General features: G+C 36.6%; 1 long non-coding RNA gene across 1 annotated transcript in view; it reads left to right on the forward strand.

Moving 5' to 3' along the window:
* The window catches only part of LOC109436854 (uncharacterized), a 182036-nt gene that overhangs the window by 43857 nt on the left and 113065 nt on the right, over positions 1-25114 (forward strand). Inside the window, exons 4-6 of the long non-coding RNA XR_016018714.1 lie at positions 9089-9222; positions 9356-13622; positions 19425-19549. This is a non-coding gene — a long non-coding RNA (uncharacterized LOC109436854). The remainder of the gene's footprint in view (positions 1-9088; positions 9223-9355; positions 13623-19424; positions 19550-25114) is intronic.

The raw sequence follows: 25114 nt of genomic DNA on the forward strand, positions 1-25114 counted from the left end.
CCCCCTTATGTCACTGGATAGAGGTTACAATCATAGTCTGTGTACCTGAGATGACCTCTTATTTGTAAAAATGTAATGGCCCTTTTGTAATGGAAGAGCAAAACAGAAATATTCTGTGGAGAAGCGGGAGAGGCTGATTTCCTTAACAATTTCTACCATACTTAAAAATAGTGTGCAAATAAATTAAGGACTCCTGGCTGGATGGACTTCTTTTGGAGGTAGATAAGACACATTTAATTTTATTTTGTACAGGCATCTCAGTAGGACTAGATGGTTCTAATTATTAGTTAGTGAAGCAATTCAATAGGGACCAATGGGACCTGCTTTTAGGAAAGGAAATTACTTCTCTTCTGTTACCAGTTTTTAATAATGTAGCCACTGGTAGACCTGAATTTCTCAAGTGATCGATTTTGTTTTATATTACAGAAGTGCTAATCTTCTGTTCTTTTGATGTGGTGAATAGTTCTACACAAAAAGAGAGTCAACAAGAGAACTGAGGTCGGGCACGCTTATCAAAAGAGAACAGAAAGTCACGTTTATCAATGAAAAAACACAGAGAAAACTGTGGTTGGCTTTGTTCCACATTCATGAAGAAACCTGGCATTGTCCCAGCTCTTTCTGGGTGTCACTTATTTTGTTAACATGTAAGAAACGGTGTGGGAAAGTAACATGTCACACATAAAAAACATGGAAATAGAAAAGGCAAGTAAAATACTACTCAACAAAATACATACTGCATGGACTTACATTAACTTTACTTAGCTTCAGGTTGGCAGCCCATCAGTTACCCTTCTGCCATCTGTTACTGCTGTTTGAGTTCAAACCCTGGCCAGTGGTAACATTACACAACCAACATTAGCCAGAGAGGCTGGTCAGATATTATAATTTTTTTGAAAAGAGAGAATTGGCACAGTCACTTGAGCTTAGAGAAGTGTTATTCATTCTTGAAGGGCTCCTGCTTGTTGATCTAGGCTCCACAGGGTTACACGGGAGGCAATATCTTGCTTTTTAATATTTGCAACTACAGCTGGAGCCTCTCTCGCTCTCTCGCTCTCTCGCTCTCTCGCTCTCTCGCTCTCTCGCTCTCTCGCTCTCTCGCTCTCTCGCTCTCTCGCTCTCTCGCTCTCTCGCTCTCTCGCTCTCTCGCTCTCTCGCTCTCTGGTTTATGTGTTGAGATGTTATAAATTATTTGGTTTGAAGGAAGGGTTTCTGCTCTTAAAACAAGCACGCATCTCACTACTTTAGGAATGAACCTATATTTAAAAATAGCGTGTAAGTTAACTTGTTTTCTGAAAATCAAACACTTTTAAATTCTAGAAGGGAGCTCATTATTTCAAGGCAACCTCTTTAGTTTATTCTTCTGAGATGCACAGTACGTTTGTAAGCTTAATGATAATCGCTAATTTTTTTCTTGAAAATGCAGATCTTTTTTTATACAGGCAACCCCCATCTAACATAGCACTTCTATAACACGGTTTTGCCCTAACACGGTTGGATAATTGGGGAAACCCTCGTACAACACGGCATCCTAGAACACGGTTTCACTCTAACACGGTCTAAGAATTAGAGAAATCCCCAAACAACACCGAGCGTAATAAGAGCTTTTAAGAGCAAATACCTCATTTAAAATTAGGGAAATCGCTGAAAAACACGGAACATAATAAAAGCTTAGTAGTGATGACGAAGAAAACATTAATACATATTAATATGTTATACTTTTGGTGAAAATTCCTTTAATAAAGATATTTCTTTTAATTATAAAAATATAATTTTTTTTTTTTTCATTTTTGGAACTTAACCCCTTCTTTTGTACTAGATCTTTGTTTCATATAACACGGACTCGCATAATACGGCATTTTAAGGAACCTAACAACCGTGTGATATGGGGTTACCTGTATGTTAAATTAGCCTGGCATATGTTTAAAGATACATCAGAGCGATCACGTGTATCTGCAACTTTCTTCCCTTCCTCGAGTTTACGCGTTTGTCTACGCTCAGCGCTTTTGCTTATGATTCTGCTTTTCGGAAACGCGAAATGCGCATCTGCCGCCTTTCCACACCCGCCCCTTTCTGCAGGGCCCGCTAGAAATCCACTTCTTTAATGAATTTATCCCGCTGATAGACAACTTTGTTTTCTTCATTTTGATTTTGTTATAGAACGGATAGTATGTATGTTTGCTTGAGCTCTTATCGTGGTTTCTAGGATATCGTGCAGTTATTTGTTACTCAACATCTCCACCCACACAAGAAAGAGAGGAGAATTTGTTTCGGAGAGAAAGGAATTTGTCATCAGTGAGCACATATTCAGCTCTAGGCCGGGGGTTAGATGCTGTCTGCTTGTTATCTCATGGTACAGAGGTTATGTTTGTGGATTCTAGTTTCAAGACCAGCTGCATTGCTCACCAGCTGTGCAGACTTGGACAAGCTTCTCTGTGCTTCAGTTATTCTTTTACATGTAAAGTGGAGCTAATAATAACCTCATTGGGTTGTCCTGAGGATTAAATTAGATATTTATTACATGTAAAAGACTTGAGTACAGGTAACACATTTTAAGCGCTTGATATATGTTCACTACGATTAACCTAAAGAACCACCCTATTAGGTAGACATTCCCTCTATCTCACAGGTGAAAAACCTGAAGTTGACAGGTTAAGGAAATTGCCCAAATTTACATTAATCAGAGATAGCATCAGCATTGGCAAACACACATCTCTTATACCATAGCTTGAGCTCTTCCTACTAACTACATTATTTTGCTTTAAATAGATGGAGAATTACCTATACCATATGACCTCCTTACATTCTTTTTGCACTTCCTATATCAGCTGGCTCAGTGGTGTCAAATTGATAAAGGCAGCATACATGTCAATTAAATGAGATCATGAATGTGAAAGCATCTGGCAAAGTGCTTAAAACGTATTCTATTGGATACTATTAAATGTCCTAGGTGGGAACAGCCACACAAGCATAATGAACTTGCAGTGGCAGGCATGTTCCTTATGGTTAGGAATAGAATAGTGGGAAAATTTAGTAGTTTTTAGTGACATTAGAGGCAAGGAATATTAACTTATAAAGGGATGCTAGATCAGTGATTTTCAAATTGTTTTTTAGTCATGGAATCCTTTTTTTTTTTTCAAATTAAATCTTTCCCGTAAGTCTCTGGCTTAGCTCACCCTCTTCATCTCTTGAGGCACCTTCTCAGAACCTTAGATGGCTTCAAGACACCATCTTACCCTTTATTTTTTTTATTGTGAAGTAAATGGGGCTGAGAGAAATGAAGTTATTGGTCCAAGATCATAAATACAAACTCAAGAACCTGATTCTTTCCACTCTGCCTTTCTGCCTCAAGGCGATACATGGTCACCTCATCTCCTTTTCCTTGTCTAGATTCTTCCGACTATTTCTCACCATTGCCATACTGGAGAACAAAAGTTACCTGTCTCTTATCTCAAGTAAGAGAAAGAAATGCAACCAGGCATGTGTCAGAAGCTGAGTACTTTGAATTGTTCGGAGGCAGTGAATTACCAATGCAAAAGTTTTCAAAAGAGACCAACTTTTAAAAGTCTTTCATTTCTATGATTCTATGAAAAGAAAAAAAAATGAATATTTAAATTTTTTTCTTTTAAATGACATAATGCAGTTCAAGGATTTTAAAGCTTAAACTGTAGGAAAAAATAAGGAAGGTGAGTGAAGCACCTCAGTTTTTCAGTGGGCTTACTCTGATGATTATACTTCACATCAATTGGTTCTCCCTGGTGTCACTCTTGTAAGAGACTGAGGATAGACCATACTTTTAAAGGAAGATGCAGTGTGTGAAATAAGGCCCTAGGTTCTAAAACCCTAATACAGTTAGGGAAGCAATTTTAAACTCAATCCAATAAATTGGGATTTATTGAATGTCATCAAGAAATGAATGATTTCATGTCCTACAAGGTCAGAATGGGAGGTCGCATAAATTTGTAAAACTGAAATGGCATATATTCAACAAGCATATAAAAAATATCTACAAAGAGACTAGCACTAGGGATTTAAAAATGAATGGAATCGTGGTCCTTGCACTCAAAAGAGTTCTGTCTCAGATAATTCCTGAGACAGGTATTATCTCCAAAATTTGCACACTGGAGATTAGGTGTACAAGCATGGTTTGAGCTGCCACTAGGAGGCAGGTGTGGGCTTTGAAGAGAGTATGTTTATGGACTTGCACAGTATTGGTGGAGGACAACGTGGAAACGTGTGTGGGAAGAGTGTGGATCTTCAAGAAGGGGACTGTACTCATCCCTATTGACTGTGTGACGTTGGATAACATGACTAGCTTCTCTGGGCCTTAGTTTCCCTGCCTGTAAAATAGAACTGGTGTTAATACCATTTTTATAAGTTACTGGAGACTAATCAGATTATGAAAGGAAAGTGCCTTGTAAGCCATTTTCATCCAGACATCAGTTGGGGCCTTTTCAACCTTATAGCATTGGCCCAGACGTGTAATAACATGTGATGAAATGTCTTTGCGAATTCCTCCCTAAAGAATTTTCCAGTGCTAGCCTTTCATGTGGTCCTAGGGAAGGGTCAAATCATACCCTAATCAGTATTCAACCATTTTACTGTTTTTCATTTCTGTCCTGGATTTCTTCCAGGAGCTTCAACTCCTTTGCCTTCTATTATACAAAATAATTTTCCTTATTTTGGGAAGCGCTGGTGCCAACACTAAGGTCCTGGGGGTTCAGCTTCGCTCCCAAGTGCTTTTCAGAAAGTTTTTCCAACAATATATATACCTTTCTTCCTCAGGTGAATTAAGCCTGTAGCACTACAAAGTATTAAAAGACATTTTAGTGTTTTGTGCAATTATAATGTTTTATTGTGGTAAAAAACATATAACAAAATGTACCTTCTTTACAATTCTTAAGGGTATATATAGTCCAGTAGTATTGAGTATATTCCCGTCATTGTGAAACAGATCATTAGAACTTTTCATCTTAAAGAACGGAAACTCTAAACCCATTAAACTACAACTCTCTATTTCCGCCTTATTACAATTATTTTTAAAACGTTTTAGGACAAGCAACACTTGGAATTTCTATTTAAAAACATGATGTGAATTTGGAGATGATGGTAAAAGTTGTCAGGTAGTAATTTGAATGAATGAATGAATGCATAATAAAGGATGTATTGATTATTCTGAATTTGGTCAGTGCTTTCCCCAGAAAGAAATGTGAATATGAGGTCAAATATATTCCTCAAGACAAGTAATCCTGGAACTCATAGATCAAACCAGAACCAAGTTTCCATGTTACTTCCTACTTATAAGTGAATTATGATGGTATTTTCCAATTCCACATTTGTCTTTAAAGGCAGATGACTTGTTGCAGAAATCAAATGACCCTAGGGTTTTTGGATGAGAATTATTTTAATTGAAAGAAACAGAAAATTTCCCCCCAGTCTCTTAATTTAAAAAGAGAGAGAACCTGGGTATCTTGAAAGGTTTTTTTGTTTTTGATTTGTTTTTTTCCGTGAAATAACTAAGATGCCCTGTATCAGCTGTGTGCTTTACGTGGTCCATAGGCTATGATCTCTGAAGGAGAGAAGTTCTCTCTCAGCTCCGTATCAACGTTTAATAAAGGATCAGCATTGGCTGTGCTTGGTCACAAACCTGCCTCTGGGCTAATCACTCTCTGCAGGGGTCTGAGTGCTTTGACTGGATAGTCTGGGTCGTACCTTCCTTTATGGGAGGCAGGGTGATTGATCCTATCAGGGCAGGACTAGGAGGTTTCTTAAGTGAAAAGGAATGAAAAGAGGGAAGAGGTAAGAATGCATAGGGAGGAACTACAGGTGTAACTCGTAAGGCTTTTTAAAACTCTGAGTCATTCTGAGGGTTGTAGAGGACACAACAGTGGCTCCAATCCCTGGAAATTCTGCTCAAGTGCTCACTATACGCACGCATTCCTTACTTTGCTTTGTGGCGGTCACCCAGCCCTGTTTGGCTTTGAATTTTTTTCTCCCACATGATGAGTTTTGAAAGATAATTATTTTGAAATATGATGTTGTGGAGACGGAGTCCCAGAGAGCAGTTTCCAGGCTCACAGCCTCACTGCTGGCTCGGTTATTAGATGGCCATCCATTGTCATCAGATGGCCATCCGCTGTAGCTGGGTGGCCATCACCTGTTACCGGTTAGCCATTAGCCACTAATATAACTGCCGTGGCTACGCCAGGGGGTTGGTCGGTTGGTTGGCAGAAAAGTGGATGGCGGATTGTGGATCGTGTGGCTCCTGCTCCCTGTGTCTCCAACCCAGCTGCCAGCGAGAAATAGTGGTATGAACCCCTTATCCATGGCACCGTGGGTGTTCCTTTTTGGCCTCACCATATCCTGCGTTCTCGTGCGGGGAGTGGGACCAGAATCCCTGCATGACAGATGTTAATGAGTATTATTACTTGTAAATTTAAGGTTTTTTTTTATCTCAAACACAATATCTATGGCAATGTTTTTTGTTTTGTTTTTTAATTGGGAAGATGTGGTTCCATTGTATCCATTAAAGGAGATTTAATTGTATAAAATTATTTCTTGAGTCATCTGTACTTATAAGGGAGATATTAAAGATTTGAAAAGGAGAATACCTTTGGTATGTGGCTTTAGCCACATCCTGAAAAGCTTTCTAAAATAGCCACTAAGTCCTTCCAGCTAGGCCCAGTGGGGCTCTGAGGTCCAGTAATTATTACCCCTCACACCAGCCCCAAATCCAGCAGCTTGGATAGTGGGAGCTTCAGCAGGTATGTTAAATTAGCCCCAATTAGGTTTCTACCTCTGTTTTTTGATTGTGTGTCATATTGTCAGACCTAACTTTGATAACTAAATTCAGCTCTGAGGCTTCCTATTCCAGAGGGCACATTAGAAATTCAAGATTAGTTACCTGAGGGACCAATTAATTCAATTTGGAGCTCCAAGCAGCTCAGGACATTTGCATGCAGTTTCGTCTACAGCGGAGTGGTTCTGAGCTTCTTCTAGCTGCCTGGATACAGACCAGGGAAAATCAAGCTTTTGTAGAAAGGATGGCCAGATACCATGTATATTTGTCATGGTAAATGGAAGAATATATTAATTGGATATAATTGGACACAATCTCAAAGATACACATACAGGGTTTTTCACTGACACATTATTTTTAACAGCCAAAGATTGGAAACAATTTAAATTACCAATGATAGAGGATTGGCACAGTAAATTATAGTTGTATTCACCCAACAAAATCATTAAAGTAATTAAGTAAAAATTTTTAAATGAAGAAATAGACACAGTTTAAATATACATCAATATAAAAACATGATTGAGTTATTGACCATTCAACTATTTATGTTACAGTTAATAAGGTGACATATATAGTACATGTCACCTTACACAAATAAATGGGTTTATTTGTGTAAATTGTTAGAGGTAAGAGATGAGGTTTTGGTAAATGTTTCACAGTATTATGGTCAGAGATGCAGAATGCCAGGTTTCAGCCATGCTGATCATGTGTCTTTTTTAACTGTTGCCAACCAAGCAAGTGATACTCAAGGAACAATAGCAGATGATGTAGTTTACTGGTAACTGGATAAGCACCTAGTTCACCCTGGGAGCTCTCTGATCAAGAGGAGAACAAGGGGAAGATGCTTCAATCCAGAGATCTTTAAGTAAGGCCTCCTGAATCAAAGATGGCTGGGTCTGCAGAGCCTGTCCTGGCTTAACTTACTTGTTTAGTTATGAATACAGAGCAGATATTTGTCTCTTTCTCTCTCTTTCTCACACACACACACAAAACCTGTGCAGTCCTTGATTTTCTTATCAGAGTCACAGAAAAAAGTGAGCTAAGGGGGAGAGCTGTGGGTCTTTAAGGTATAATAACTTGGTTCACTGGTTAAATGTGGCTATTCTGAACTTTGGCTAATCAAATGACAAACTGTCCCTTCCAGCGGTGTTTAAGTCGAGATATAAACGGAATTAGTAGTAAGATGACCAGAATGGTAGATATATCTTTACCAGAACGTGTGTGTAGAAGAAAGACTGGAAGCATTTACACCAAAATGCCACAGTGCTTTTTTTCTGGGCAGTGGGATTACAACTGATAGTGGTTTTTATAAATTGGTGATTGTTTACACTTCTGGGGTTGCATGGATCTCTTGTAATAAAAGAGTCATACACAAACCTTCAGCTTTAATGTCAACTGAAACAAACACTCTCCCCCCAAAACACTCACGTTCTACCCATCAGGATAGTTTGCCTCTAATCATCCAGAGGCATTTTGAAGAAATAAGCTCCTTCCTTTTTCAACCTTAGGCTGCTCATTAGCTGGCCCATTTTTCAGATAAGGTTTAAGTGAATTCTCATGAGCTCTGACCAGAACCCTCACTGAATGCCTGCAGCATAGGGCTGCCCTGAATGTACCTGAGATGTATGTTCGTACACAGAAGATTATTACTTGACTGGGAACTTCAAGGAAGGACACCAAGGGAAAGAAACCCAATAATGATGATAATAAAAGTTAACAATGGACTAGGTCTTGCTGTGTACCAGGGCCTGCTAAAAGCTTTATTTAACCGAGTTGGTCCCCTGTGGCATCCAGCATGATGAGGGTTGTGGAGAGGGAGAAGAGCGGGGCAGGTTTAAGAAAAGACAGTAGCCATGAATAGAATGCAAACCGCAGAGCCAAGGGGAACAGCCTCAGGGACTGAACCCCGAATCAGGCCAGCATAGTTTTTATTGGTAAACTTCTAAAGAGGTAAAAGATTGTTAATCTCACCATCTGTGTGCTAGTAGCCTGCTGGCTGTTTTTCCGAAAATTCCCATTGTGTTCCAGCCTGAAATTTGCCTTCACACACATGCACAACTCCAAGGAATCCATTGAAGGGGAGGGACCGATATAATTCCATCAGGTCTCAGTTTGCTGAGACTTCCCCTCAAAGGAGCTTTTCCTATATCTCTCCATCGGGCCTCAGTTTGCTGAGGCACTCCCTCATGGAATCCTGGGAAGAGTGCGGGGGGAACAAACGGTTTGCCAGCTGTAAGGCAACAGTCCCCACAACTCCATTAATTAGAAATTATTATAATTCTCATTTTACAGGTAAAACCCCAAGGAGTCAAATGATTTGCCAAAGCTCACTCAGCTAACACCTGGCAGAGCTGGGATCCAAACCCAGGCAGTATGTCACCGAGTGTCCAGATGTCAACCACTCTGCAGTGTGTTGGTGGTTGCAGGTGCGGTACCCTATTCCTACTTACTTTTCAGGCTAACCGTGACTCCATCAATTCAGCTAGGAGGTTCCCAATTTTATTCTTAGTATCTGAAGCACTTGTCACATTAAATTATGATTTATTTTTCTTTTTACAGTCTGTTCCCGCTCCTAGACTGTAAGATCCCTGAAGATAGGGGCTACATCTTGTGATTGTCTCCCTGGCAATTGTTATATTGCCTGACTCATAGAGAGAGTGCTCAATTAAAACTAGGTGAGTATTTAACTAGCTGGGCATGCTGGACACACCAGTTCCACAAGTTGCAAAGTTCCACTGACTCATAAGTAGAAGCTGAAAATACACCCAAAGGATAGAAGAATTTCTTCCAGTGATGTGACTGTACAGGTAAAGTATCCCCTCAGGAACTGGCTCAGCAAGTTGCCCGTATGTATGTATGTATGTATGGTCCTTGGCTTAGACATATGGAGAAATGACTAAGTGTAATCTCTTCTTTCTAAGAATTTATAGTCTAGGGAGACAGATAGGAACTTATCGTCATATGTTGTCTATAATGGAAAAAAACAGTTTTGCTTTGGGTTGAAAATCATGCTTGGTAGTTTGTGGGCTAGAGAAAGAAATAAAATAACAGAGCCTCCATGTTAAAAAAAAGTGAGTAAGTCAAAAAAACTGTATGTTCATTGTTTTGCTTTTTAAAAAGTCACTTAATTATGCAAAACTAATTTTGTGATAATAATGATTACAGTGAGCATTTCTTGTCAATGATTTTATTAATTTATTTTGTTTATTTTTAAGTGCAATTACATACTTGTTTTATTTAGTCCTCAAAATAACACTCTGAAGCAGATACTATTATTATCCCCATGTTATAGGTGTGACTTCAGAGTTTTCCGAAGAACAAAATCAATTTATTTTAATCATTTTAAGTGAAAAAAATAATAAAATTATATTTTAGAATTTTGTAAAAAATGTAGGATAAAATGTCTCATTGTATTCCAAATGCAGCATAATAACATGTTATCACCAAGCACTTTAGTCAGTTTTGTTTGTTAGAGCTAAACACTGTGGCCTTGGTACTAAGTACGTGAGTTCAGAAGGGGACATTTCTTAGAGAAGACAGATGACTTCGAGTTGGTCCTTGAAACATTAAAAAAAGGCAAATTCAATGTTTCTTAAAAGACATTTGATTTTCAACTTTAAAAAAATCTATAATCATGTACTTCTTTGTTCCTTGTTGCTGACAAATCTGCAGATGGGCAGAGGGTTCTGGGCAAAGGGCCTAATTTCTTCATGGGCTGTGACATTTATTATTTCCCAGAGGTTGTTCTCCATCAGTGAGAATCAGGATGTCAATTCCACACATATGGTTCTCATGAATCTTCCCAAACTCCTGGCGTTACATATCTAAACTTAAAGGCAAACCAGGTGGGAAATTTGTGTTTACTGACTGTCAGTAGGAGGAAGTAAAGGATGTGCAAGTACATACCAATTCTATTACAAGTGATCACTGGAAACTCTGAGGGACGCAGTGTGGTAGGATGCTGTCTTTTCTAGATTTTCCTTTTAAAAAATCCTTGAATATACACAAATTTTTAACAGCATTGGAAATGAGTGATAAAAATGTAGTGTAAGTTAGCATTTGAGGTGAGTTTCTCCTAATTGAAAAATGGATTGGATTCAATTGAGAAACATTTCCCTCTACGTTGTACATGTGGACCCTTTGATGAGCAGTTTTGACTCATTTTCTCTGTCTTCCTGTAGCTCAGGAACAAAAAGGGGCGCACTAATCAGGCAGGTCACCGTCATACTGCACAGGAAATATTTTCTGAAGCATTCAAAAGTCTTCTACGATTGTCCCAGTATTCCACCTCTCACTTTAACCCAAGCAAGTCAATTATCTCTTTCTATATCAGTTTTGTTCTGCAGCTTCCAGGACACACCACCAGGAGAGAAGAAAATGTGCATTGCTTCCTTGCCTCCCTGGGATTTGTATTTTATTCCTTAACATGGAGAATCTAACAGCAAAGGATAATATTTCAGCAGAGGCTCAAGTGATAAGTGCTTGCTACATACCATAAATTGGGTTAGAAGTACACTCATGTTTTAAGGTTAGATTGGAAATAAGCTATCTAATGCCACGAATGCCACTGAGGATATGCTTGAGGATGCACAATTTACCATGTCTGTTAGTAACCCTAGTGAAATGTTTGAAAGTATGACTTTTAGGAAGCATGTGTAACTAATAATAAAGAGAAGATGGTCTGGGGTAAAGGGCAATATAAAATGGAAGGTAGTTGTTATGAAGAAAAGAATGCAAGGAATTTAAATATATATGAACAGAACCAAATTATTTGTAGGAAGCAGAATTGACACTCTAGAAAATGTAATCACAAAGATGAAGAAAAAGTTTCAAAGTTTCATAGAATGAAGTGGAAAAAGGAAATATAAAGTGATAGAGTGAAAACAACAATAGTGAAAGTTGATAAATGGAGAGTCTACAAATTTTAAGTGTTCCTAAATAAGATCAAGATATATAGATTGCAAGCATTAATATACACTAAAATAGATATAGAATTTCCATTTAAGTCTATAAATTATAAGGGGTCACTGTTTTCTAGGTAATATTAGAGTAGTAATACATCTATAACTAGGACTTATAGAAGACGTTTAAAATTTCAACAGCAATGAAAAGAAACCCATGACCAAAGTAGAAAATAAAGTCCAGTTTTTGTTCAAAGAACATGAAGCAGGCTGATTTTATATTTTTAAAACACTACGTGCCATAAAAAATGAAGCAACATAAAGAGAAATTACCCAGTACAGCTGCCATTCATGATCATATATTTGGGCAACAGACAGATTTTTAAGGCAGTCAAAGCTTTAAAATAGGCCATTTATGTAAAGCTGCATGAAAAATAATTACTCAAAGGTGTTGTTTGGTTGAGAGATTCTTTTGATTGAGAGCTGAATTATTCAAAACCCAAAATTAAAAAAAAATTGAAAAGCCATTAGGTAAGATTAGAAACAGTATAAATATAGAGGTCTGAATAAAAAATATTTAGATAGATAACAAAATAACATCGAAATGTTTAAAAATTCTTTAAAAAGAATATAGAAATAAACAATATTATAAATGAACACTATATATTGAAATTTTACATCAAGTAAAAATGTCCCTTAAAATGAAGAAATAAAAAATTTTCAGATAAACAAACAAAACTGGGATAATTTGTTGATATCAAAAACAAACCATAAGAAATAGAAAAGGAAGTTCTTTAGGCTAGAGAGAAGTGATCCCAGATGAAAGCAGAGCACTAGAAGTAATTAATACATGTCTTAACAAAAGCCCATTAAAATATCCTTAAAAGATTGATTGTTTAAAGTAGACATAATGAAAATATACGGTAGAATTTATACTGTGTTGGAGGTAAATAAATATGTGTGACAAAAGTAACACGAAGGGTAAGGGAAGTTAAAAGAAATTTTACTGTGGTAGTTTCTTATATTTTATATGACGTGGAATGATATTAATTCAATACAGACTGTGATTGTGATAGGCTAACAATTCACATTGTAATCTGTAGAGCAATTATCAGAAAGAACACAAAGCGATATAGATTAAAGGCCAATAAAAAAGTCAAAGTAGAATACTAACATACTCAATTAAGTTACCTATATCAGTAATTACATTAAATGTAAATGAGCCAACACTCTAATTAAAAGACAGATATTGTCAGACTCTGTATGAAAAAAAACAAAACCCAACTATATTCTGTTTATAAGAGATATCATCTTAAATAAAAGGTGAACAAGAAAAAAATGGAAAAAATATATATCATACAAATACTAATCTTAAGAAGGATAATCTGGCTTTATTAATTTTAGATGAAATAGATTTTAACACAAAAAAGTATTACCAGATTTAAAGAGGGATTCTTTGTAATGTTAATATATCATTTCATCTGAAAAGTTTCAAACCTCTGACTTTAATATCAACTGTAACTGAAAAAAAAAGTTAAAAAAAAGAATTCATACTGCAAATCACTAGAGGGGCTAAGCATTACAGTAAAAAAAAAACAACATAGCTTCAAAATGCATGAAGGGAAAAATGACAGAACTGGAAGAAGAGATAAACAAAAATATTGGAAATTTTAAAATTCATTTCTCAGTAATGATTTGAACAAGCAGACAAAAACATCAATTTGAACACGATGGACTAGCTTGATGTAATTGACAGTTATGGAACAGTATATACTCAATACTCATTGATTATACTTTCTTTTGCAGGCATGGGGAATACTCACCAAAATATGGTTCATATGCTGGGGTATAAATAAATCTTAACAAACGTCAAAGGATGGAATTATACTGACAATGGAATTTTCTGGAAATTCATATTTTAAAAGGTAACTAGAAAATCTCCAAATATTTGGAAATTTAATAACGTATGTACTTCTAAATAACTCCTGGAAATTAGAAAATATTTTGATTCTAAACAATAATGTGGGTACAACATTTCTACATTTGTGGGATGTAGCTAAATCATTACTTAAAGGGAAATTTATAGCTTTAAATGCACATATTAAAAAGGAAAGAAAGGTTTAAAATCAGTGATGTAAGTTTTCACTTCAAGAAGCTAGGAAAAAATAGCAAATTAAATACAAATAAAGAAGAAGGAAGCAAAAGAAGGGGCAGAAATCAAAACAATAGGGAAAATTTTTAAAGCCCATTCTTTGAAAAGATTTATAAAATTAAAAGAGAGAGGAAATACAAATCAGTAATGGAAATGAGGACAGCCATTATAAAGATTATACACCCACTTATAATACCTACAGCCATTATAAAGATACAAATGGAATACTATAAACAGCTTTTAAGCCAATAATTTCAACACCTTAGGAATTGGACAAATTCTTTAAAAGACACAATTTTCCAAAACTGACAAAACAAATACAAAATATGAACACTTACGGGCCTGTTAAGAAAATTGGACTTCTAATTTAGAATCCTGTTCTAATCCCAGATTACTGGTGAATTCTACCAAACATTTTATAAAGATATAACAACAATCTTACGCAAAATCTTTCATAGAAAAGAAAGTAAGTGAATGCTTCCTGATTCATTTTATGGGACCAACACAATATTGCTTCAATAATCTGACAAGACATGAAATTATAGAACCAGTGTCCTTTATAGATTCAAAAACCCTTACAAAAATTTATATATTTGTATTTGTATTATTGATTCTCATTATTCATGGTAATTATGCTCCATAAAGTCACCACAAACATTGAATTAGCCAAAAATCTGAGACTGAGTCATTGCACGTACATGATAAGGTACCTGTGAGTTTCTGGTCACAATATTTTCATCAACCAATGTATAGCCTTGTTTTATATGTGCTTCTCTTTAAAAACTATATCTATCTATCTACACACACACATATATGTATATATGTATATAAACTATATACATATATATAGTTGTCTCTTCAAATATATATATATATATACACATTTATATATATTTGATTCGTTACCGTTGAACTCTAGAGACAACAGCACTGTACCTTGTGCCTCAACGAAGCTTATCTAACACGTGGATTTCCTCCAAAAGGCACACCACAGGATTCTTGTGCTTAGTAACACTTGACAGTTCATCATTATGCATGGAGGCCATTTAAATAGTGAAATCACCAAAAACAGTGCAAAAAAAAAAGAAAAGTGGCACTAAATAGACCACAATAAAGACACTTTTTCACAGTATGAGAACTAAAACGAGAACACAGCATCTCTTTGTTCAACCGTAGCTGGGGATGTGCTTCTTAGGCAATTCAAATTTTTTGTTGCTCTGCACACAGCTGCAAATGACAGTGAAGACACTATGAGTATTGTTACAAATAAATTTTTGTGAGTATGTACATTTGCAAATTCAGAATCCATGAATAATGAGGATTAACTCTCTATCTTTTTTTTCTTGGCAAATTTTATCAGACCCTTTTACAAACAGGTAAAAATGAAGTTTAAAAATAATATTAGAAACTCTAAAATGGTAAAATATCAAGTTGTGTAACATTACAGCTATACTTTTCATAATATTGAAGGAATTGATCATTTTCTGCTAAAATATAAAAGGCTAAAATTGACTGAGAAGCAGAATAGCAGAATCACCATTGCATAAATTGAAAATGTTTTCAAAGGATTGCATCCCTGAAGTTTCCTAAACAAGATGACTTTATCTCTATGTCAAAAAGTTTTCATTAAATTTAATAACCATTTCTGATTTTAAAAATCTTAGAAATTGGGAATATATATCTCAGAAAGATATTTAACTTAAAACCAATAATATGTTTAGTCATGAAATATTATAGACACTGCTGTGTAAATCAGAAGCAAACTAAAAATGTTAAATGTTTCAATATATGCTAAACATTTTCTGAATTTCTCGCCAATTTAAGATAACCTGAAACAATATTACAAGCATGCATATGAAAAATTAAAACAAAATTATTATAATTTCCATATGATATTTTTGCATATTATTCGGAAATCCAAAAGAATGAACCAAGAAATTATTAAACTGAAAAGGTTTATTAAGGTAGTTGTATATAAAATAAATATTTAAAAATCCCTCAATTTTCTTATATCAGAAAAAGTTAAGACAATATGCGAAAATAATGTAACAAAAATGGAATAATATAAGAAAAATTTGTATGATGTAAATGAAGAAAAACAAAATTTTATTCTGGCACAAAAGAATCCGAATTAGATTTGAACACTGAATAGTCATCCAAAGTAATCTAAGGGTTTAGTGCAATAGGATTTTTTTAACTTTCTAAGTTTTCTAAAGTTCATTTTTTTTTAAGTTCATTTAAAAAAAAAATTTTTTGTAGGGAGGGATTATTGGGGAACAGTGCATTTCTCTAGGGCCCATCAGCTCCAAGTCATTGTCCTTCAATCTGATTGTGGAGAGTGCAGCTCAGCTCCAAGTCCAGTCACCGTTTTCAATCTTAGTTGCAGGGAGCGCAGCCCAGCATCCCATGTGGGAACTGCCAACCTTGTTATTGAGAGCTTGTGCTCTAACCAACTGAGCCATCCGGCCTCTCCCAGTTTACTAAAGTTCATTTTAAAAAATGAACAAAAATATCCAAAATAATACTAAAATAAAAATTATTAATAGGGTACACTGGAATGAAAATAGACTGATTAATAGCTGAGATTCAATTCCTGATATTGAATAGATTAATAAAACCTATGACAAAGCAGTCTTCATAAATAAATGAGGAGATGAGAAATTATTCAAAAAGTGGTGCTAGGCAATAAATACTGATTTTTACCTCATACTGTATTTCATAATTTGAGGTTTAGAAAACCTAATTTAAAAAATCAAAAAATAGAAGACCAGAATATAGAAAGAATACTTAGAATTTAATAATTCTGCAATAAGAAGACAACCTGATGTTTTCTTAATGGCAAAATAATTGAACAGACACTTTATCAAAGAAGATATATGAATGGAAAATAAGCAAAAGAAGAGGTGCTCGACAGCATTAATTATCAGACAAATGCAAATTAAAGTGACAATGAGAAACCTCTGCATAAACACTAATAGCTACTCAGTGGAAAGTTCAGAAGGCCAATCTGAGTCGAGCATGTAAAATTTTGTCTGGGGCTTTACAGGATACATTTGTGGATGTGTTCAAGAAGAGAGCAGAAAATCAGCCAATGCTGAGTCAGATTCCACAAACCAGGGTTGGGCAAACTAAAGCCCACAGTACAAATCTAACTCACAACATACATACTCATTTGGAAGAACAAGCAAGCAAGAATAATCAGGAAATTAATGAAAAAAGAAGAGCAATTCATGGACACAGCCCTACTAGTTATTAATGTGTTCATAAATGAAACCAGTGTGGTATAGGTGTATTACCAGACACACAGATTAATAGAACAGAATATAATATCCAGAAATAGACTCAATTACGCATAAAAATTAACCATACGATAAAGCCGGCACTTCAAACAATAGGAAAAGATGGACATTGTAGTAAGTGGTGATATAATAACTGAATTATGACATAGAGAAAGATAAAATTAAAAAAAAGAGAAAGATAAAATTAGATCTATTCCTCAAATTATAACCAGAATAAACTCTCAGTGGATCGGGGATTTAAATGTAAAACATGAAACCATATAAGTACAAGAATCACACTTGAATTCCTCCATTAGCTAGAAGCAGGGAAAACATTCCTAAGACAAAATTCAGATGCAGTATGTGAAAGAATTGATAAACTTCAAAACATAAAAGTAATTTTTAAAAATCATGCATGGCAAAAAGCACCATAAGCAAAATTGAAAACAATAAACTGGAGGATATATTTGAAAATACATAAAAAGTAAAGATTAATATTCACAATATATAAAGAACTTCAGCAGATAGAGAAGAAACTGGTGACCAGTCATATGGAAAATTGAGCCTGAAAAAAGAACAGTTCATCGAAATGCAAATGGTTCTCACTCATATGAAAATATGACCAATTTGCTCATAATAAAAATGCAACTTAAAGGTGCTCAGTTATTGTACATCTCAGCTATCAGATTGAAAAAATTCGGAAGTTTGACAATTTATTCTGTTAGTGAGGCTTTGGGGCTGTAGGTAATTTCATAAATTGCTGTGGGAATGCAAAACAGTGGAACCACTTTTGGAACAAAGTTGATAGTACGTGAATGAGGTCTGACGATTAAGTTCGCGAACTCATCCTAGAAAAAGTGCTACATACCTCATTGCTGAATATCACTACAGTCACCTTTGAAGTACTCGCCTTGGGAAGCTATGCACAGACACCAGTGCCTTGTCCACCCTTCAAAGAAATTTTGGAACTCTTTTTCTGGCATGGCCATCAGAGCTGTCATCTTATTACCCTTGATGTCCTGAATGTCATCAAAATGTCTTCCTTTCAGCATTTCCTTTATCTTTGGGTAAAGAAAGAAGTCATTGGGGGCCAGATCAGGTGAGTAGGGAGGATGTTCCAATACAGTTATGTGTCTACTGGCTAAAAACTCCCTCACAGACAGTGCTGTGTGAGCTGGTGCATTGTCGTGATGCAAGAGCCATGAATTGTTGGCGAAAAGTTCAGGTCATCGAACTTTTTCATGCAGCCTTTTCAGCACCTCCAAATAGTAAACTTGGTTAACTGTTTGTCCCGTTAGTACAAATTCATAATGAATAATCCCTTTGATATAAAAAAAGTTTAGCAACATCATTTCAACAAGTTCGCAAACTTAATTCTCAGACTCCCATATGACTTTATCTTTGAAGCCACAATTCTACTTTAGGATTCTCTTCCAAGGTCACACACAAAGTTATATAGTAGGAAGACATATAAACAAGGCTATTCATTGCAAGCACTATTTGTAATAGCTGAAGTCTGGACATAACCAAAATGCTTGTTAAAAGGGTATCATGAACTATGAAACATTCATACAATGGAATAATACTGTGCAGCTGAAAAAAAAGAAAGAGAAATTTTCTTACTATTACAAAATAATATTTGGGACCTTTTAAATAAAACAAAGGTTGAAAATCGTGTGTTGTGAGATTTAAGAAGTGTGGCAGATACACACACATTTGCTTAAATTAAAAAAATGGAAAGACAAACAGTACAATTTTAATGAATGGTTAGGAATGGGAGAGGGAAGGTATTGGGGTATGGCACCTAAATTTCTTTGATAAGGACAGTTTTTTAGATCTTATTTGAAACCATGTAAATGTTTTCTACAGCTATAGAGCAAAATTAAATTTAAAAAGCAAATTTTAATAATTAAAAACAAAGTGAAATAAGTGAACTTAACATTGCATTGCATTGGTGGCATAACTAAACAGAAAGAACTATTTTGAGTGTGTTTAGAACTCAGTAATCTGTACATTCTTATTGGGATGTACTTCGGTATAAAAAGAACTAAAAATATCTTAAATTGTTTTCAATAGTTATATTGATAGCATTGGTTGTGGGTGGCTTGTGTGATAAAGCTAATGAACAATTATGTTGGCATTTTGGAGAACCAAGATTTTTGGTATTGTTGAAAGGACATGCAAATTTAATGTTGATAGGATTAAGTAAAAATCTTGTCGTTCTGTAATGAATTTGAAATGGAAATGTCACTTTTATATTATAATATATTTTATCTTAAAAATATGTACTTTCTAAGTCTGTCCAGTAGCAACAAGCTCACCAGCACCTGAATTATGTTCTCTAAACGTCATTTTCCCTGAGAAGAAACTGAACTTCTTGGAAAAACAACTGATTTCCGGGCTGGGGAAGGAAACATGTATGGTGAGTCTAGAACATTATGTTATATCTGAAAGCAAGAAAGCTATTAAAGACTAATATTGGGTCTTGCAGAGTGTCATGAGGGGCCTCTGGTCCCGCATGACACCCTTCACGACAAATGGCGCAGTGAGCAGGGTACGGTGCTGGCCAAAGCTGTCCGGAGGGTGGTGGAGAAGTTTGTGGGTATGAACACTCAGTCTCAGGAAGACCAGGAGGGGCAGCTGCCAGAGAGCTGGACCCCCGTGGAGGGGTGGGAAGATGTGGACGGTTCCCCAACCAGCATAGGCCGGAGAAAGTGAAGGTTGTTGTGGCCCTGTGGGCTGAGAAGTGCTTGCTGAGGCCCTCACCCCCAGGTTGGGCTGGACTTGGAGCCCTCGCCCTGCACCCTGGGGAAAGGGCCCACATTGTGGAGCTAATGCAAGCCCTGGAGAATGACTGGACTATGGGGAATGGGCTCCATCCCTAATTTAATGGACCACTTGACTGTTTGCTTGGGAACGTACCACCATGTAGTGGAACTGGCGGATGTTTGCTTTTGTGTCTTGACCAGACACCATTGAGAATATGTGAGAAAGACTGGCTGTGCCCAGAGACCCTGCCTGCCGCCCCACGTGACAAATGGTGTAGCGAGCAGGGTCCCCCGCACGACATATGGTGTACCCAAAGGGCGTGAAAATAAAAGTGGATAGGTCACACTGACTGAAAATGGGATAATTTTGAACATCAATTAGTACAATAACTGCAGTGGGTTGAAACACAGCAAATATATTTATTAACACTAAAATTTAAAAAAACACCTCATTGAAATTGTAGAGGATGCTAGGAAATCAACTCTTTGTTTTGAAAATTGATGAATAGAAGGAAAGGCAAAACTTGTCTTTCCTATATAATTGTACCATAGGATAACTAAGTACTTGACAAAGGAAGGTATCACAACTAATAAATGAAGAAGAAATGATAGAATGAGAATAGTTACCATTTTGTAACTTGGTTTTCTCTTCATGCTAAAGGCACCACTTCCCGCTCCAAAATTACCCAGCCTTCCTCACCCCTCCCCGAGGGTCTGTTCTCTTCTAATTTGGGGAATGAAGGTGAGTTAGTGGAAATGTTAGTTACTTTACATCAAAGAAGCTGATCTCATGGTCCAAACATTACGAATAGGAGCTATGTGGCCAGACACTCCCTGACACTGTTAATTAGACTCAGGCAGAGCAGACATTTGACCCAAATTGGGCAATCAAATTCTTTCTGCTGAGAATTAGGACACAGGTTTTTCGGTTAGTGTCCAATGAACAGTTGAACTGGGAGGTCAAGTGAAACTAATGAAGACTGATGTAGACAGCTGGTGCATACATTTCTTTTTATAGATTTATTTTTGAGAACAGTTTTAGATACACAGTAAAACTGCAAACATAGTACGGAATTCTCATATACCTCTCACCCAGTTTTCCTATAATTAATATCTTATGTTGGCATGGTATATTTGTTACAATTAATGAATTAATATCATATTGTTATTAACTAAAGTATATAGATTATTCAGATTTTCTTAGTTTACTTAGTGTTCCTTTTTTTTTGGTTCTAGGATCTCATCCATCTTAAATTTAGTGGTCATGTCTCCTTATGTTCTTCCTTCTTGGCTGTGATAGTTTTTCAGACTTTGCTTGTTTTTGATGACTTTGACCGTTTTGAGTAGTATTGGTTAGGCATATTATAGATTCACCTCTATTGAAATTTGTCTGATGGGTTGCTCATAATTATAATCAAGTTATCAGTTTGGGGGGAAAATATCACAAAGATAAAATGCCACCTTCATCACATCATAGCAAGGATACATACTATCAGTATAACTTATTGCTGCTGATATTGCTCTTGATCATCATTTGCTTGAGGCAGTGTTTGTCAGGGTGCTCGACTGTAAAATTACTCTTTTCTCCATTTCTATACTGTATACTTTGGAAGGAAATCACTATGCACAGTGTCGTGCAGGGCGGCCTGCGGGGCCTCTAGTCCCGCTCCCCACATAAGAATGCAGGATATTGTGAGGCCAAAAGGAACACCCACGGAGCCACAGATAGGGGAGTCATACCACTATAGTCTCACTGGAGGCAGGATCCACATGACCTGCAACCTGCTGTCCGCTTCTCTGCCTGCCAACCAACAGACTGACTCTCCAACCAACGCAGCCGTCACAGTTATATCAGTGGCTAATTGGCTAACTGGTTACAGCTGATGGCCAACTAGCCACAGCTGATGGCCATCTACTACCCGAGCCAGCACCTTTCCATGTGAGGTCGAGAGCCTGGACACTGCTTTCTGGGACTCTGTCCCCACACACAGCCCACACTGGAGTGGGGAGTTACACTTCATTTTCTTAAAAACAGAATGTCTACGTAAATTATGTGGAATTCTTCTGCATGGGAGACTTGTTCACCCTATTTATTAGTTTATTCACTATTTATATCAATATAGACTAATGAATATTGATTTTATACTTTGGTTTATAATCCAATACTACTGTAATGTTATTATTATTATTTTTGCTCAGATTGTTCCAGCTTTGGCTATTGAGAGCTCTTTCAGTTGTCTCCTGTGCCCCTTTGATATACTTACTACCATAAATGGTGGATTTTTTTTTTTTTTTAACATTTCTTTACATTTGACACGACAAGATGTTCCAGGCTCATCCTGAATATTTTCTGTTCCAGTCCAGTCTTAGAATCAGCCATTTCTCAAGGACCCTGGCTCTTTACATTGGAGAATGGTATTAATGCAGGATGTGGGCACTAATTGGGTTCATTGTGACTGAGACATTGTTCTTTTAGGGTTTCAGGTGACCTAACCAGGAAATACAAGGATGTATACTAACACATGTATGTACACATGTCTATAAATATTTCCATATGCGATTATTTGCATCTATATTAAGATAAACATGTGTTTGTTCTGAGGTCTCAAGCTCTAATCCGTTACTCTAACCTCCTTTCACTGCTATCTATAAATTCCCAATCCAACGATGAGAAAATTAACTCCCATCATCCACCATCCATTTACTTAATTGTTCAATTCTAGTATACTCGTACAATTATAACAGCATCAGAATTGTTAAACCATGTTCCTGTGAAAAGTAACTTTGTTAACTAGAATACAGTGCTTATGTGTCATTACTTTTACCTTTCAGAATCCACTCATTTAGTCTTTCAGAATCCACTAATTTCCAAAGTTTACCTACTAGGTCAGCATCATTCCCCCCCACCCCTTCAGTGAGGTTGATTCATGCATTTGTTATACAGTTAGGTCCTCTTGTAGGAGTCTGCATTCCTTTCTATGACCTTCTGATCTCCTAAATGACTTTTTTAAATCTGCATACCCTAAGGTTCAAGCTCTTTATGCTCTAAAGTACTGTGGATTTGACAAGTACACAATGTCATGTATCCACCATTTACAGCTAAATGACAGCTAAACAAGGGGAGGAGGATAAGTAGTCAATCATGTCACCTGTTAACAAAGACAGTTTTAATTTTTCCTTCCTAATCTATATATAGGAAACATTTAGAATAAAAAAGTATTTTGCTGAAGTGGCAGGAACATCTTTGCTCTCCTCATCAGGTGAAAAAAATTTGGCTTTACTATACACTGTTCCCTTTCGTTGTATGTGTCTGACAAGCTTCAAATAGGAGAATTTCTTTTTCAGTATAAAGTTGCTTTTGTTGCAAGAGAAGATCATTTGGAGCAATAAAATTTTTCTTTCAGATCCAATATTAAAGAAGGGAAAGTGTTTTTTGGTTTTTTTCCTTTCATCTGTTTAAATCCCATCCTCTTACTTCAGTCTAATTTGGTTGAATAATAGAGATAATGCAGTCCTGTGACAAAATTTGGAATTTCCTGGTGAGAAATTGGTTAGTCTCCTTGAAGATTAATATGCCACAGGAGAAAGGCTCCATCCCCATTAGCAAGGTTTTTGTCTTCCGTGAATGTGAGGATCAGTGAGAATGTGATTCTGAATTCTTAAAAGGTGTTCTTTATTTCAGATTCTGTGCCTATGCAGAAAGTAAAGAAGACACCTCCCTACCCAGGCAGGGCTTGGGTTTGTTAGGTATGATTTATGACTGTTTATTTTAGTTGCTATATGTGAGTAATCCATTTTTTTTCCTTGACAGTCTACACCACTGTTTAGTTTTGCCAAGTGTTTAGTAATGAATAGAACTGGATTTGAAAATTGAAATGCCTCCAACAGTATATGTGAATGTGCATGGAAAGATATAAAGGAGAGGAAGGGAGTTCTCCAAAGAAGGCAGCCAGGTCTTTCTTGAATTTCTGTTTCCCAGCACTTGAGACATAATTGGTGCTGAAAAAAAAATGCCATTGAGTAAATGAAACAGTACATCATCATCTTCAAAGAATGGAACTAGGGATGGAAATGCACCAAAACCTGCCCATTGAAGTTATTTGATAATTCAGAAATGGGACCTATGAAGGTCTCTCTGGCAACTTCTCCATGCCTACAATAGCCCTTCTCTCTGTTAAGTCAGGATTATTTGGGTTGTAAGGGGCACAAAAACATTCACCGTAGGCAAAAAGGTAGATTTGTTACTGCTTTGGGCTGAATGTTTGTACCCCATACCCCTAATTCTTATGTTAAAGCTCAGTATTTGGAGATAGAGCCTTTGTGGATGTAATGAAGCCATAAGGGTAGGGCCCTGATGTAATAGCATTTAATGTCCTTATAAAAAGAGAAGAAATATTAGAGCTCTCTCTGTCTCCACATGCATGGAGGAAAGTCCATGTAAAGACACAGAAAGTGGGTGGCCAACTGCAAGCCAGGTAGAGACATCCCACTAGAAACCAAATTGGCCAGCACCTTGATCTTAGACTTCCCACCCTCCAGAACTATGAGAAATACATTTCTGTTGTTGAAGCCACCCAGTCTGTGGTATTTTGTTATAGCAGCCTGAGCAGCCTCATACAGTCATTCATGTGGTAGAAAGGTAATGGCATAACTCACAATGTTAAAGGAAGAGCTGTTATAAGTCCAGCATCAGGGAAAGCCACCAAGACTTGCTCTCTGTCTGTCTTTTGTATGTGCTTGCAGCTGCTTCACTTTATCCTATAGAAAGACTTTCCTCGTGGCAGAAGAAAACTACTCAAATTCAGATTTATATTCTCCTACTCCAAAAATCCCAACAGAAAGGATGTTCCCCATGCCTGAAAATGAATCCCAGAGGAGACCTCAGATTGTCTCTGCCTAGAACACAGGTTCACAACTTAGGATCAATCTCTCTTGTTGGGAGGGTACTTATTACTGACAAGGCCTGACCACCTGCCCATTGTGGGCACTGTGGGGTAGAGAAGTGGCAGGTACAGCCCCATAAACTCATGCACGATGCGTTAGAGGTGGTTCTTTAAAGGAAAGGATGCATTAATATGAAAAGGCCATATGTCTGCTCCATATAGGTTGGGCTAGTCATGGTTATGATTTGGGGGTATTGGAGCACCTCCAAACCAGTATTCAGGGATTCAGAATCAAGCCATATTTGGGCCAGTATAGCTCTGATGCTGCTTTAATTT

Source organism: Rhinolophus sinicus, chromosome 14 (genome assembly GCF_057876585.1).
Source record: "Rhinolophus sinicus isolate RSI-liver-muscle chromosome 14, RSI-T2T, whole genome shotgun sequence".
Taxonomy (NCBI): Eukaryota; Metazoa; Chordata; class Mammalia; order Chiroptera; family Rhinolophidae; genus Rhinolophus; species Rhinolophus sinicus.